We start from the raw sequence: 16117 nt of genomic DNA, 5'->3' as shown, positions 1-16117 counted from the left end.
CCCAATAAATCCCTTAGCCTGTAGAAAAAGCAGTCAGACCCAACTACTGTACTGCAGGTAAGTGAAGAATAAAGTTGCAGCAAGATAGAACTACAGATTTTAAAATAATGGTGTTTGCCAGATATCTATGATAGTTGTATGCTGATAAACATGATACAGTATTACTTTTCCTGGAAATAAAAAAAAATAGCCATAAGGAAACTGGGATATAAAGGGACAGACATAGTAAGTACATATAAAGTTCAATATCAAGTTTCTTCTTCGCATTCATAATAACCGTATGAAAAGAACTTACATTCAGAACATGTATATAAAAAAAAGGATGCACTGATAAAGGTGCAAAGGTTATGTTGAATCATAAAATGTATAGGGTAAAGGGGATAGGTGACTCGATCACTCCCCTTGGCCTAACAGATACATTCTTGTATGAGCCAAAATTATATACGTAAATTCTTGTATCCTACAAAGGTATACGCTACATTTGAGTAATATACACAGGATTTCTCAAGATACTGACTGAGGTACTCTGACAAGAAATGAGAAATCTCCAAAATATTACTTGACACTGTACAAAGCATTAGTATACTGTATTACAAATAGTTTTTCCTAGTATCAGCAGGTCGAGATCAGATGCAGAGAGACTTTCCTACATTCTTTTTAGTTGCTTTTAGTCATGGTATATTTAGATTTCCTTTGCAATGAACAAATTCCTTGTAGGTATGTTTTTCATCTACAAAAGAATAAAATTGTTTATAAAATTATTTATAAGATGTAAAAACCACTGTTTAAGAAATGGTAGTTCTTAATTACAATAATGAACAACTGAAAAGATCAACTATATTTGAGGATCACACCACAGCAAAATGAATTCGCCACGTTGGGTGGATGAAGTTTTCAACAATGTGGCCAAGAAATTGATCATGGTATGCACTTGTATGCACTTGAGAGTTACTTGATCAAAGCCTAAAGTACTTTAATTAAAATTACATTGAGAGAAGAACACTTCATAAAAAGCTGAAGTGAATCTAAGTTGGAAATGAGGGCCGCATGACTGAAATATACTCCAGTTTCTTCATAAAGATGAGTAAAGTATACGGAGAGCCTTCCCAGATACAAAACAATAACCCAAACAATGAAGGGTACATCTCATACAAATCCAAGAGAGCAGTAAATGTGACACCTAAAGAGCATTCAATTCCATGAAGAGTACAATCAACTCCCAATGAATAACTGACAAGAGTAAGTTTGAAAGAGGCCAGATAAAGGACACTGCAGTATTATAAGACACAGAAAGGAGCACACAGCAAAACTAGTTACACATGAAACAGAGGTAAGATGAGAACTGAAAATTACTTTCATAGGAATGAAACCAAAAGCAGGCTGTTGGGCTAATAAGGCCTTATACATCACCAAACTGATGGCCTCACAGATATCAAAACAACTAACAAAATGATTTGTGCTTTGGAAAAAGAATGACAAGATGTGGGAAAGGTATGAGAGAATACCAGCTGATCTTTCTACATAGAATCTACGCTGACAAACCAAAAAGTTCAACACTGAAAATACCTTAGAAAATAAGCACTGAGGAGGAACGACCTCAAGCTCACAAATGAATCCCAGCCCCAGATTTGGTCCTGGATTCAGGCAGCAACATCTTGGTTTCAACTTGACAATGATCACTGCAGGTTCTACACAAAACTGCTGCTGCAAAAGACCAGGGGGGAAATAAACAAAACTGTGTGGGACAAGCACATAGTATAAATTATAAGCAACAATGAAATGACATCTTTGAGTCAAGACAGTTTGGGTTGAGTGGTGACAAGGCTCAAATTGCCTCATCAGTTACCCATCTCTAGGGTGCTTAGAAAATATAATGCAAAGGATCACTTAGCTGGCAGTTAACACCTTAATTTTCCCACTACAGTACTCTCTTGTTAATGAAATTATGCTCCATATAAAATTTTTAATTGAATTGCCTTTACTGGGAACTAACTGAGCTTATGCCAAAAGAAAACTAAAAGCAATCACATATGCAACTAAATTAAAAGGATGATCATTTGATTTAGCAAACATTTTTAAGTAAACTATGACTCAATATGCTACAATACAAAGCAAGTAGTATTACAATCTGAAAATAATTTTCAAAAGTCAACCAAGCTTACTCCCAAATAGACTGAATGGGAGATACAACACCAAACTGATAAAATCAGCAAGCATAAAGCAGAGTTTTGAACCTGATTAGCATTGGCTATATAGATAAAAGAAGTACACTTACCTACCATGTTATTATATCAGATCCAGAGGATTTTGTAGTGGGCAAATGCCATGCTCTACATCTTTCACTAATCAAGATTTGTCAGTTTTATTCCTATTCAACATCGAAAGTTAAGCTTGTGTCAAACTACAGTATATTTGCATTTATGTTATGACAATCAGTATAGGTACTATTCTCAAATAATGTAATTTAGACAATTCGTAAAAACAAATCTATCTCACAACTTCTTCTTTTATTTTTTTTAAGAATCAATGAGTTAAGAATCAATGAGTTAAATCCAGCACAAAAATAGAATCAATGAGTTGGTCAAATCCAGCACAAAAGGGAATTTTGACGAAGGATCTATTTCTGGGTGATTGGCTCGTGTCGCCCTTATGGCAAAGGATCCTTAATATCATTCTTTTCTAGGGTGTAAAAATTAATCTAAAATTACCAAGATAAAAAAACAAAATTAGAAAAATGGTCAGTAAAAAACTGACATCGCGTCACTCTTTTAAAACGAATTAGTGTCCGGTTTATGGGTAATAGGGGCGAAAGTGGGAGTGGGCGAACGTGGGAACACTACCACGAGACATTCACCAATTAGAACTTCCAATTCAGAATCCCCCTACAACGAGAGAGCTGAATACCAACGGGCGCTGCTCCCCCCCCCCCCCCCACCCCAACGGGCCCACCCCCCGCCACCCCCACCCCACCCCCCCCCCCCCACTCGCCCCGCCCCCCCCTCAGGACCGCTACCCGGCCCTACTACACTACTAGAGGAGTCCACGGACAGGCAGCAGCCCCTAGCGGACCATCCTTAATCTAAAAACATCTTGTCCTGCATGGGGGGGGTAAACAATACAGGGAGTGGGGGGTTTCATAGGGCCCGACACGAGCCAATCACCCAGAAATAGATTTTTCCTTCGTCAAAAATCCCTTTTCTGGGCTCAGCTCGTGTCGCCTATGAAAGAGTACCAGAGAAAACAGACAAGATGGGAAAAAAAGGACAAATGAAAAGCAGTTGTAAAACGAGGGATATAATATAAGTAAATCAATTACAGCATACAAACTAAGTACTTAAGCCTAACTGTATTCTAAACAGTAACATAAAAGAACGTTAGTAATGTAAAGTACTTAAAATTACAGTAAACATAGTAAATTATAATAATGCAGTGTAATATTAACAAAATAGAATTACTTAGAAAATTATTTACAAAATATACAAACACATGTGTGTCCTACCCTAGCATAAAAATAGGGTAGGTACACTGAAGTACATTATCAGTACAAGTGTGGATGTCCCTAGCAAAAAAATAAAGGGACAATCCACTAGTATGATTCAGCGGCTAAGGCTAGGATATCCGAGTAGCATGCGATAGTGAGGCATGTTGGATGAGGTAGGTAGAAAGGAGACCTGGATCTGTAATACGACTACTATACCAGTATCAGGAGAAACAATGTTTCCCGCTGCTACTGCTGAAATTTTAAAGATTCCAAGGACTTAGAAAATGACGTTTAAAGACTGTCGGGGATTTCCATCCAGTATACTTTTTAAGATCCTCAAAGTTCATATGTTGAAAGTAATTAATTGAGGTGGCTACTCCCCTGATATCATGTGCTTTTGGGAATGAATCAGGATTGGCTTGTTTAATGAAGTAAAGGATTTGTTTGTCTAATACCTTTTACTGACAAAGTACCACCTTTTTCTCTCATGAAGAGAGAACCTGAGGATCTTGAGGATTGTACGAGATAGAAAGGCTCTTAAAGTTGATACTGGGCAGAGAGAAGGATCTTGGGGAATGGGGATGACTTTCCAAGGGGCCCACCTTGCAAGAGGATCCTCATTTTTAGCTAAAAAGCTACGATCCGGAGCAAGCAGAACTTCTCCTGAGGGGAGGAATTCCACATGACCCGCATCTCTGGATAGAGCCGACAGTTCTGAAATTCTAGCTCCTGAAGCTAGGCTTAATAAGAATAATGTCTTTCTAAGAAGCATTATGAATGTACAAGACGACGTTGTCAGTATCTGAAGCTAGTTTGAGGACATCATTTAAGAAACCATGAAACTGCAGTAGGCCTTTGAGAAGGTCTAAGTCTAGCACAGCTTTAGGAATAGACGTGAAATAAGATTCAGTCAGATCTATCTGAAAACCTAACTGAAAGATCTTCTTCAAAGCCGATTTATGAGTAGTAATAGTGCTAGCTGCTAAACCTTTTTCAAACAAGGATCTGAAAAAGGATATAGCTAGATTAACTGTCATGGTTGTAGTTTTGTTTATTCTTTCAGGAAAGATGCTAATTTTTTAACAGCTGAGTCATATTGTCTAATGGTTGACTCTCTCTTATCTGATTCTAGGAAGAGAATAGTTTGTGGATCAATATTAGCATCTTTATTAGCCGCAAACTTCATGAAGTCCATAAAGTTAGGGTCTGAAGAATTCCTGAGGAAGCGAACACAGTCCTCATTTGTACTGATTGTGACAGCTTGGGATTGGGGATGGGAATCCGTTGAGGTCGGAGACCCAATTCAGAAGAAGAGGATACCAGTTGCTCTTGGGCCAGTCCGGTGCAATCAGAGCTACTATTCCTTTGAAAGTCCTCAGCTTGCTTAAGACTTTCAAGAGAAGATTCACTGGAGGAAAAATGTTATTGTTATAATACAATTAAGTTTGTTCATACTTACCTGGCAGATATATATATAGCTGTATTTTCTGAAGTCCGACAGAATTTAAAAATTCGCGGCACACGCAGTGGGCGGCCAGGTGGTAGTACCCATTCCCGCCGTGGGAGGCGGATATCAGGAACTATTCCCATTTTCTATTCAATATTTTATCAGTGCCACTGTCTCCTGATGGATGGTGGGTGGGCACTTTAATTATATATATCTGCCAGGTAGTATGAACAAACTTAATTGTATTATAACAATAACATTTTGTTCATGAACTTACCTGACAGATATATATATAGCTGAATCCCACCTTCGGATGGTGGAAGAGACAGAATAGGATTTTTTGGGAAACTAATTAAGTAGATGATATACATCTTGGTTCCTCACCTGTTAGCATAGCCGACTTCGTGATTACTGTCACCAAAGTCTACTTCTGCGTTACTAGAGTTGCCAGCGAGGTAGAGACCTGTAATGCTGGTGCGCTCTAGATGATCTGTCACGGGGGCGTGACCACAATGTGACTAGACCATATGACCATACTTCTGAGGGCACCGAAGCTAAAACCACCACCTGACCTAACCTATCAAAGTTAGTTTCCATAACTTCTAGGCTAAAGAAAGGAACGCGCCTCAAGCGACCAACCCTTCAAAGTTTAAAAGCACACCTATCCCTTTTCTATAGGATAGGATTCGTGTTGCTTCCTGCCCCAATAATATATCTACGGAAATGTATGGTCCTAGCGACTTACAGATCTCAAATGTCGTCTTCACATCCCGTCGGGAGTGTGAAGCGAACACAGAGTTGCTTCGCTAAAGCGTGGCACTCAGGATGTTACTGAGTGTCATGCTCTGTTGAAAATGCTTCCGAGGCCGCGCCCTCACCTCTTGAGCATTCATATTAAGAAAAAATCTCAAATCTTTATGCAAACATAATGAATGACCTCTTAAAAGAAACTCCTTGGCTATAATGCCAGGTTTTCTTGGACATGAACCAGTCTGGTCTTTTACGGAACACCGCAGATTGTCGGGAGTGTGAAGCGAACACAGGAGTTGCTTCGCTAAACAAGCGGTGGCACTCAGGATGTTACTGAGTGTCATGTTCTGTTGAAAATGCTTCCGAGGCCCGCGCCCTCACTTCTTGAGCCATTCCATATTAAGAAAAAATCTCAAATCTTTATGCCAACATAATGAATGAAACTCTTAAAAGAACTCCTTGGCTATAAGTGCCAGGGTGTTCTTGGACATGAACCACCGTCTGGTCTTTTTAAAAAACGGAGCACCGCAGATTTGTCCGTTGACCTTGACTTTTCTATAGTTTTATCAAGATAAAAACTTGAGAGACCCTACAGGGCACAGGACTCTAATGCCCTTGCCCAATAATTTGTGCCATACCCTTGGTCTCCAAGCCTTCGGGTCAAGGGTTAGATAGGTTTTCGTTCTTATCAAGAACGGAAGGCTTAGAGGACAGACCGCATTATGTCCTTTAAAGCCAAAACCTCTGAAGATGGCTAAAACCTCACTAACCCCCTTTGCCGTGGCTAGAGCGGTTAGAATATAGCCATTTCTTTCTGGTCACGTGTATTAAGTTCGCAGAAAGGATAGGTTCGAATGCTTTTTGGCATCAGAACTCAGACTACGTCTAAGTTCCATGCCGGAACCTTTGATCCAGAGAATTTCAGATCTCCACAGACCTCAAAGATCGTGAAGCTTTGTTGTTTGACAGAACCGAATCTCTGAGCCTAGATGCCGTCAACAACATATTTGCATATTCTACAATAGTTAGGACTTCTAGCTCATCTCATACTTCAGACGGAAAGATAGAACCATAAGGAAATTCACAGAGGTCGAGTTGGAGGAATAGTCATTTCCCTTCACTTACTCCAGAAACGGCCTCCTCCGATTGAACACTGAAAATAGGCAGCACTGCTTTGCCTTGGCCAAGAGACTGCCATCTCTTGAAGATCTTATCGCTATGTACCGTTGAAGACAAAGGTAGATATTGAATACAACCTACGTCTTCACAGACGAATCGAGAGAAGGATTCTCAAGATTCTGAACCTGTGCTTACAAATGACTGAAAAACGCTAACCGCTATTTCATTGCTGTCCGTGAGAAGTCGTAGTTTGCAATGAAATCGGGGCGTTCTTCAGTAATGAAAACACAGGGGGAAGCCGCCTGAAGGACTGCTTCTCATGGGCTGAACATTTGGAAGTAGAGCTGTCAGGTCGGAGAGTAGGCGATGTCTTTATGACATATCTGTTAATTCTGGGATGAACAATGAACAATTGTACACCTACGAATATGAGATATTTTAAAGACAAACTCAGATGTCTGCAAAATCATTCGCATTATCAGTGCGATGCAGCGGGAGACTTGTACAGACTTCTGTTACCGTGCGGTAAACAGTAAAATGAATAAGTCTAAGAGATATCTCTGTTGAAAATTCTCGCAATATCGAAGGCGATGGAATCTATCGTCACAGCAGTAGATGGTCCTTCATAATTGCGAGAATCCCCTTTAATCAGAGACCTAAGTCCAAGATTGTTGGGCAGAGATACGGTTCGGTAGTCATCAAAGCAGGGGAGAGAGAGAGAGACATAACAACCGTGCATCTCGGAGGCCCAGCTGATACTGAGCGGCTATCAGGCACAGGCAGTTCAATACGCAGTAGCAGAGCCTGAGCTCCCCGCTGACTCGTCATCCTGAGTTGCCAGGTATTCCATATTCCACAAAGGAATGCGTTCGGCTAGAACCACCGAGCATAAAAGATATGCTCGAGCAATTATATTTAGGCGAAAACGAATTCGGATCGGTAATGTAAAAGTTGAAATGGTGTTGTCGTGACAAAACCATAAGTATATAATTGAAACAAACTCCTGGGAGGTTGCAGGCAACCCCGAGTTGCAGTTCAATTAGAATCTTCTCGTCTAAGTCGCAATCCGTAGAAAAACTAGGATATGCCGCCTACCCCTCGGACAATTCAACTGCTTAGTAGAATCATGTCGCGAGGTTAATATAAGTAGTATATTTATAGGATTCTGAACAACGGATCTCCATCCTAAATTCTTTCCTTCAAGAAAACAAAATAAGGAGGATTGGAGATCGACCACCTTCGATCTCTATCAAAGAGAGTGAAGGAGAAGTCTTCCTCGAAGGAAAGCTTCAATGGTGAACAGAATACTAACTGCCTGAGTTGCCAGCTACTCCCTTTACGAAGGAATAGGTATGATATTATCGAGCAAAAGGAAACTCTCAAGCAGGCGTATTTAAACGAAACAGAATTCGCTAAATACGAAGCTGAGTTGGTGTTGTCGTAACAATACCTGAAGAGTTGTTTCTTACTCCGAAAACTCTTGGAAGGTTGAAGGGAGTGTCAAATAAATACATTAGAACAACAGTTCTTTCGGCTTCTATCCGCAGAGGTAAATACGATATGCGTAAATGACTTGACCCATGCGTTAGCAAAATGACGCAAAGATAAACTACATAAGTATTGTAGTAATTTGAACATCAAATTCTCTACTACATCTTCCTCGACGAGGAAGAGAGAAAGAAAGGGAAACCGACTGTCCACGTTCTAATGAATGAGACTTTTTTTTTTTTTTTTTTTTTTTTTTTTTTTTTTTTTTTTTTTTTTTTTTTAGAACTCCTTGACTCTTTGCCAAGACTCTTTGCCAAGAAAAGGGAGTAATATTCGAATAGAGATCATCAAGAGAACCGAGGATCGAAAGGACCGTTCAATGATCTTATGATATTGGACATAAGACTTCCTGGATCTAGTCTACAAGTCTTTTTCTTACTCCCCGGATGAGCCTCTGAAAATGAATGAGAGCTCTTCCGAAATTTGTTAATGAGTTTATCCGCTTAAACGATAAAAAACGGTAAAATCTATGACAATGAGAACTACCCCATTTATGAGGGGTCCCCCACTTAAATGACAATGGGGAAAACGTCCTGACTTGACAAAACTATTAGCACTTTGCTAATAGGGGAAACCCTTTAACATGACCGAAAGTCACCCAGGAATCCGAGTATATAATCTTCCCGATTCTCAAAGAATCGATGAAGAGGAAAGAGGGATCGAAGAAAAAATTCGGGTATGTCTTCCCGCTAACTCCGAATCCTTTTTAAAAATTTCTGTAAAGAAATGTCCTCAACAGCAAATAAGACGCCTTCAACAAGTCTTTTCTCGCAAAGCGTCCTGCCAGCTTCCACCGAAGCGTCCTGGCGAAGTCCACAAAAGCGTCCTCATAAGCTCCTGCTGAGCGTCCTCAAAAGCTCCTGCTGAGCGTCCTGCCAGCGTCCTCAAAAGCGTCCTTGCTTAGCGTCCTGGAGCGTCCTGCCTGCCGAGCGTCCTCAAAAGCGTCCTGCTTAGCGTCCTGGAAAGCGTCCTGCCGAGCGTCCTCAAAAGCGTCCTGCTTAGCGTCCTGGAAAGCGTCCTGCCGAGCGTCCTCAAAAGCGTCCTGCTTGAGCGTCCTCAAAAAACGTCCTTGCTAAAGCTACGAAAAGCGTGTCTAGCAGAGAACACCAAAGATCTTCTGAACGACGTTCCAGAGAGGAACTCGTTGAGCTCCTTGATGCATGCAAGGCCCGCCAAGAGGCGTCCTGGCGAGCGACCTTGCCAACATCTCAATGTTATGACGAACCGCGGTTTTGCGTATGACGTTGAATATTTTTAAGGGACGTCCTCATGCGGAGTCTCCATGGAGAGCCGCACGCTGCTCCTGAAGAGTGTGAACACTAAAGGAAGACGTATGGCTTTCGTCTTCCGCAAGGTGCTTGCCGAGCGTCCTGGAGAATGTCTCTACTTACAGGACGTCGAGCACCTCCAAAAGCTTCCTCACGTCTAAATTGCCCTTCTTATGCAGACCAGAGACATAAGTTGTTTGACTGTGCAAAGCAGCTTGCCGGCCGTCAAACTTATCAGCTTGCTTTTTTCGAAGTAAAGCGAACGTTACATAACGTATACGAGCGCCATGAGGAGAGGAGACGAATACTGAGTTGCTCCTCCAAAAGGTGGAATCAAGAATGTCCTTGATTACCAAATTGCTTTTGGAATGCTAGCGAGGTTGAAACAGCTCTAACTTCATGAGCGTTTTCACTCGCATAGCTCAAATCACTCTTCTAAGCGCCAAGATGAATGAGCCTCTTAATAAATCTATAAATGATGTATAAACATGTAGCGTTCACCTCGCAGGAGGCTCAAATCACTCTTCTGGCAAGATGAATGAGCCTCCTTAATAATGTATAAATGATGTATACATGAGCGTTCACTCGCAGGAGGCTCAAATCACTCTTCTGGCAACCGATGCAATGAGCCTCCTTAAATGGTCCCCTTAGGTTAAAAAGAGCCAGTGCATTCTTCTAAAAGGGGAAAATGTGGTCTCTTTACTCTTTCATCCTCTCGTGACGAGAGAGAGGACGTGAAGCGTCCTCTTCTCTAAAGCTTCTTTATGGGGCACGAGTCCTTCCGAGAACTCCAACCCCTGTGTGGGGAGGACGCCATCGGAGGACGAGAAGCAATCCTTCAAGATTCGTGCACGTGCTCGATCTTCGGCAGCCTGGGAAGCGACATCAGGACCTGCCGAAAGGAAGCCAGATCAGCATGAAAAACCCGTAACCCTCCTTCGGCTTTTGACATGCCCTCTCCTGTTTCCTGGGAGTCCGACAGAGGTCTAGGCCTAGAGGCGTTATGGGGCCGATCTGACGTTCCCTCCTAACGAGAGAGAGGACGTGAAGCGTCCTCTTCTCTAAAGCTTCTTAGAGGGCGCGAGTCCTTCCGAGAGCTCCAACCCTTGCGCGGGGAGGACGCCTCGGAGGACGAGAAGCAATCCTTCAAGATTCGTGCACGTGCACGATCTTTAGCAGCCTGGGAAGCGTCAACAGGTTCTGCCGAAGGGACGCCAGATCGGTGGGGTAGCCCCCGTAACCCTCTTGCGGCTTTCGACATGCCCTCTCCCTGAGTCCTGGGAGTCCGACAGAGGTCCAGGCCTAGAGGCATTATGGGGCCGATCTGACGCCCCCCCTCCACAACACAAGGGGCACTACACTTCACAACACTGATTGGAGAGCGAGCACTTTAGTCTAAGATTACTTGATGTAATCCTCTAGCAGACACTTCTTCTAGGCCCGTAAGCCATACCACAGGGGTTAGGCAAAATAAAAAACTACAGGAGGTTAGAAGGTTCATTATTTCTAACTTCTGTTTACTGTGGAGGAAAACTCCTGATTCTAACACGCTCTAAAATGCGTACATGAAACCTGCTTCTTCCGTAATCAGTCACACATTACACTAATTACATTGAACTTATGCAAAGAAAACATGTAAACGTCATATCTACTAAGTGAGTGTCTACCGAAAGTTCCGGTAGCCTCACCTTACCATGCAGACAACAAAGTCTGAAACTAGGCTAACTAGCTTCAGACATCAAATGCAATGAAAAAATTTACGATAGCGTATGCCTAGCCACAAATCCAAGATATCGAAAGAATAATTAGGATACTTAAGCGGCTAATGAAGTTTTCAAAATCCTAGGCGGAGGTCTGTAAACAGTTGTTTACCGACCCGGCGAACAGAAAAAATATGAATAGAAAAATGGGGAATAGTTCCTGATATCCGCCTCCCACGGCGGGAATGGGTACTACCACCTGGCCGCCCACTGCGTGTGCCGCGAATTTTTAAATTCTGTCGGACTTCAGAAAATACAGCTATATATATATCTGTCAGGTAAGTTTCATGAACAAAACATAAATTTTTCTCCACTGATCCCAATCTAACGACAGGGCGTCCGTGGCATAAGCCAGAGGGTCCAGGTTGGGGGCCACATAGCAAGGGAGCTTGTGGTTCGCTTGTGAGGCGAAGAGATCTACTTGAGACCTGGACTCTCCGGCATATCCACTGGAATGACCCGTCGTCTAGGGACCATTCTGATTCCAGAGGAACTGACCTTGGGACAAAGCGTCTGCTATCACATTTCTTACCCCCAGCCAGGTGAGTGGCGGACAGATGCCATTTGTGTTTGTTTGCTAAGGCAAAGATGGCTATCATGACATGGTTCACATGCTTGGATTTGGACCCTCCTCTGTTGATGCAATGAACTACCACTGCACTGTCCAAAACTAGCCTTAGATGAGACTTTTTCGGGGGAAGCAGTCTCTTCAAGGTAAGAAATACTGCCATTGCTTCCAGAACGTTTATGTGGAGCTGGCGAAATTGAACTGACCAAGTCCCCTGAACCTGTTTGAACTGAGAATATCCCCCCCACCCGGACAGGGAGGCATCCGTGTGAATGGTTAACACTGAAGGGGATATTGAAGGGGTACCTGCTTGGCTAAGTTCTTTACTTTTGACCATGGACGGAGTTGATTGCGAAGGATCTGTGGAATTACTGACAACTGTCTCGAGATTTGGGGTGTTTTGCTCTCGATCGCCAAACTCGATTTATATCTTTTTAGCCTTGCTTTCAGGAGATATCTGTTACCGAAGCAAACTGAAGGGACCCTAGGATCTTTCCTGGTTTCTCCTTGATGTTTGTTTGCATTTGAGAAATTGCCTGACAGATTTTGCTATTTCCTTCCGTTTGGCCACTGGAATTGACAGATTGTGGGAAGACAAATCCCATTGGATTCCCACCACTGAAAACGAGACTCCGTGGTAAGTCTGGATTTCGTTTTGTTTATCTGGAACCCCAGATGTTCCAGAAAGTGAACTACCTTTTTGGTGGCTTTGAGACATTCCTCGACCAGTTGGTGCCCAGATCAACCAATCGTCGAGGTATGCTGCTACCATGATTCCCTGAGTTCTCAATTGCTGTACAACACTTCTGCTATTTTCGTGAATACCCTGGGGGCTACATTCAGACCGAAGGGCATCACTTTGAAAGAGAATGTCTGATTTCCTAGCCTGAATCCTAGGAATGGGCGGAAGTGTCTGGCTATAGGGATATGATAGTATGGCGTTCTGTAAGATCGATGGAGCATGTGACGGCTCCACGCGGAATAGTAAGGTCCTTACTTGCGAGAGGGTAGCATCTTGAACTTGTCGCACGAACTGAAAGAGTTTAGCTTTGAACAAGTCCTAATATTACCCTTCTTTTTTGTTTTGTTTGGGCCTTTCTTTGTTGGCACGCTGAATAAGCGACTGAAATTTTAGATGCTTGACTCTCGCAATAGCTCCTTTCTGAAGGAGTTCCTCCGCGTAATCTGTCAATTCCTTTGATGGTATTTGGCGGAATGATTTGATTGGAGGAGGATCTTTGATCCAACTCCAACCCAACCCTTTGGACACTATGCTCTGTGCCCAATTGCTGAACCCCCCCCACCTGTGACGGAAGAGGAACAGCCTCCCTCCTACCTGGGGAGCCTCATTGTTGATGGGCGGGTTGACCACCACGCCTCCTCTGAACTGCCTGCTCCTTGTCGCCCTTTCCTGCGCCCACGCTGGCGAAAGTAGCCTCTCGCCCTACCTCTCGGTTGCTTGTTAAAGGTAGTGTAGCCCTGACCTTCATACGTAGGGTTGAAGGCCGGCGAGAGTGCGTAGGAGGTCGACGGTTGTGATTGAGGAGACAGCAGGAGGAGGATGGGCTGGTTCTGTTTCGAACTAGCAGGTTGTCCCTGTTGGGTACCGGGACGGCCTGAACAAATTGCTGCTGTTGCTGGTGTTTCTGGTAAGGCTGGAACCTTTTACCAGACTTCTTTGGTTTTTCTTACCAGCAGTGGGGACGGATTCTTGCTTCCTCTTGGATGAAATACCCCACCTAGCTCTAAGGCTCTGGTTGAGCCTAGCAGCCTCGTGTGCACTTCATTTACAGCGGACTCTGGGAAGAGATCCGCTCCCCACATGCTAGAAGCCAGGCGTCTATTAGGCTCGTGCCTAATAGTGCACTCCTGCAGAACGTGCTTTCGGCAATTCCTCCTAGCTTGGAAGAAGTCGAAAGCATCTGTCTGAACCGTCTGAAGCTGGGATTTGGCCAAGATCTTAAACAGCGGGTTTCCGTAGCATAAGAGAGAGCAGCCATTTTTCCGTTATTATCAGTGAATTGAGGGACCTGCCAAACCTAGTTCGCGCGTCGAACTCCGCCTGAATCAAGGAATCAGGCAGCCTTGGAAGCTTCTCGCCGAACTGGTCCATGGCGCAGTCCGGTTTGAGCTTGCCAAGCGTGAACGTGGCTGGCAAGTTCTCCCACAATTCTCCAAAAGCTGGGAAGAGCGGAGAAGTAGACTCCGCCTCCCTTCGCTGTGGCATGGGCTCATCCTTGAGGACTGCCTGAAGAGTCCTCTCTACTATTTTCGTGGCGAACGGAAGAGAAGCCTCCTCTTCCGTCGCAAAAATAGTGAAAAAGGACCTCTTAGGCCTGGAGCTTAGTGTTTGTGCACTCCCAGTCCTCAAGGCAGTGAAACCCATTCCCGTGGGCATGATCCCTACTGTAGAGAACATCCTCCCTAGAGATCTTGTCTTCCTAGTAAGAGCCGCTACAGTCAGCCTAGCATAGCCGATGAAAGGCTGCGTCAGACCCGGAGGATAAAAACTCGAAGTCCTCAATCCTTCGAGTTTCCACACTCCGGGTGATAGAAATCATACCATCCTTAAATGGAGCGTAGGCGGCTACTCTCCATGGGTTCTCCATAGAGAAAGCTGGCAGAGAGTCGTATGGCGGGAGCTGGAAAATACCAGCACTTGGCACTGGGGAGACTGGAAGAGGGACCTGAGAGAGCCCAGCTACTCGGTCCTCATTCTCTCTAACCCTGTTAGAGAGATCCTGGATGGACTGGCCTGATTGAGACAGAGTGCTCGACAGTTGTGCGAACATCTGCTCAAATCTCGTCCCCAGGGCGGAGACTTGCGAACCAACCATCTCGCCCACCTGTTGCATCAACCACTGCTGAGAAAGCAGTGGGATCAAAGGTGCTGGGTCCCGCTCCTCCCACCGGCGTTGCCGGAGTGGATGCGGTGGAGGCAGGAGAAGGCATTGGCTCGGCGGGGCCTGGAGAGCGCGAGGCCTTCTCCTTAGAAGCCGTGTCTAGAGCTCTTCGAGTAAGAAGAGCTCGGCTTGGCCTTCACCGCGTCAGCGTAAGAAGTCGAAGACTTCTTAGCCGAAGAAAGACGAAGACGACTTCTTAGAACAGTCGTCTTAGATAGAGTCTTCGGTTCTCTCTGTCCCTTCACATCACCTTTGGGGGTACAGAGAGAGCGGGAGAGCGGGTAGGGATCCTCAGATCCCACAAAGCCTTGGAAAGAAGCGCTCGAAGAAGGGACAGGAGAAGATCCAGGAACGCCCAAGGAAAGACCTTGGGCGCCCGACACACCTACCTCAACCAACAAATCCTCTGCCCCTACCGCCATAGGCTCGATGTTGAGGTCCAGGGCAGCGACGTCCGGGACCGACTCCTGTGAAGCTACGACCCCGAAAGATTGCTGTAGATCTTGCTGGATGGAGGCTATGAGAGGGGCTGCGGACAAGGGTCAACATACCCTGTTGACTTGCCCGCAGGGAAGATCTGGACGGCCAGCTTCTTGTCAAGGATGTACGGCTGGCCTTTGGCGGCGTTCTTCCCGAAGCCGCCCACCCACGCTTTCAGGGTAGCAAGGGCGACCTCCCTCACACCAGTAGCCTGAAAGAAAGGGCGAGATGAGCTTCTAATGGCGGAACGGGGTTAACAAACTTATGTCTAAGAATTGTTAGTAAATTGATAAAGAAGCCTATAATCGACTTACCCCCTCCACCAGCTGACTGACTAGGTCGTAGCAGATGGCGCAGGCTTCCGGGTGCCAGACGATCATATCGTTGAATGACTTGGCACATGGACGTGAGACCTGCACTCATCGTGGCCGCAGGGGTCGTACAACGTCGCGTTGCATCCCAGTGACCTGACAGTTGGTAGCCTGTAAGTGGAAAGATACATGAGTATCAGGAGAACACTTACAGCCTAACAGTTGCTCCGCTGGTCCGGAGCGAGAAAGTTAGATTAAACCAGAGCCCCGCCATAATACGTGTGGTAACAAGGTTGGTTGGTTGTCCCCTAGGGCTATTGTCTCCGCTGATGGCGGAGACAAGAGATAGAATCCAACCAGGAGTGGTGGTAAAAGGAAACCACGACGAAAAATGGCGGGGATGGTAACCATATGAATAATAAAATTAAACAAATCATCGTAAAATTAGGGTATATCCTTAAAATAACAATAATATCAAACCT

General features: G+C 44.4%; 1 protein-coding gene across 3 annotated transcripts in view; it reads right to left on the bottom strand.

The window, feature by feature from the left end:
• LOC135215565 (UDP-N-acetylhexosamine pyrophosphorylase-like) overlaps positions 1-16117 on the bottom strand; it is a 173703-nt gene that overhangs the window by 130627 nt on the left and 26959 nt on the right. Inside the window, exon 3 of one of the 3 annotated variants that reach the window (XM_064250419.1) lies at positions 1567-1704. The exons of the other annotated variants lie outside the window; for them this stretch is intronic. The gene's annotated coding sequence lies outside the window, so the exon portion shown is untranslated. The remainder of the gene's footprint in view (positions 1-1566; positions 1705-16117) is intronic. 3 annotated transcript variants of the gene reach the window in all.

This window comes from Macrobrachium nipponense, chromosome 5 (assembly GCF_015104395.2).
Source record: "Macrobrachium nipponense isolate FS-2020 chromosome 5, ASM1510439v2, whole genome shotgun sequence".
NCBI classification, from domain to species: Eukaryota; Metazoa; Arthropoda; class Malacostraca; order Decapoda; family Palaemonidae; genus Macrobrachium; species Macrobrachium nipponense.
Note: the sequence above shows the minus strand (reverse complement) of the source record. Positions and strands in the feature narration are given on the sequence as shown.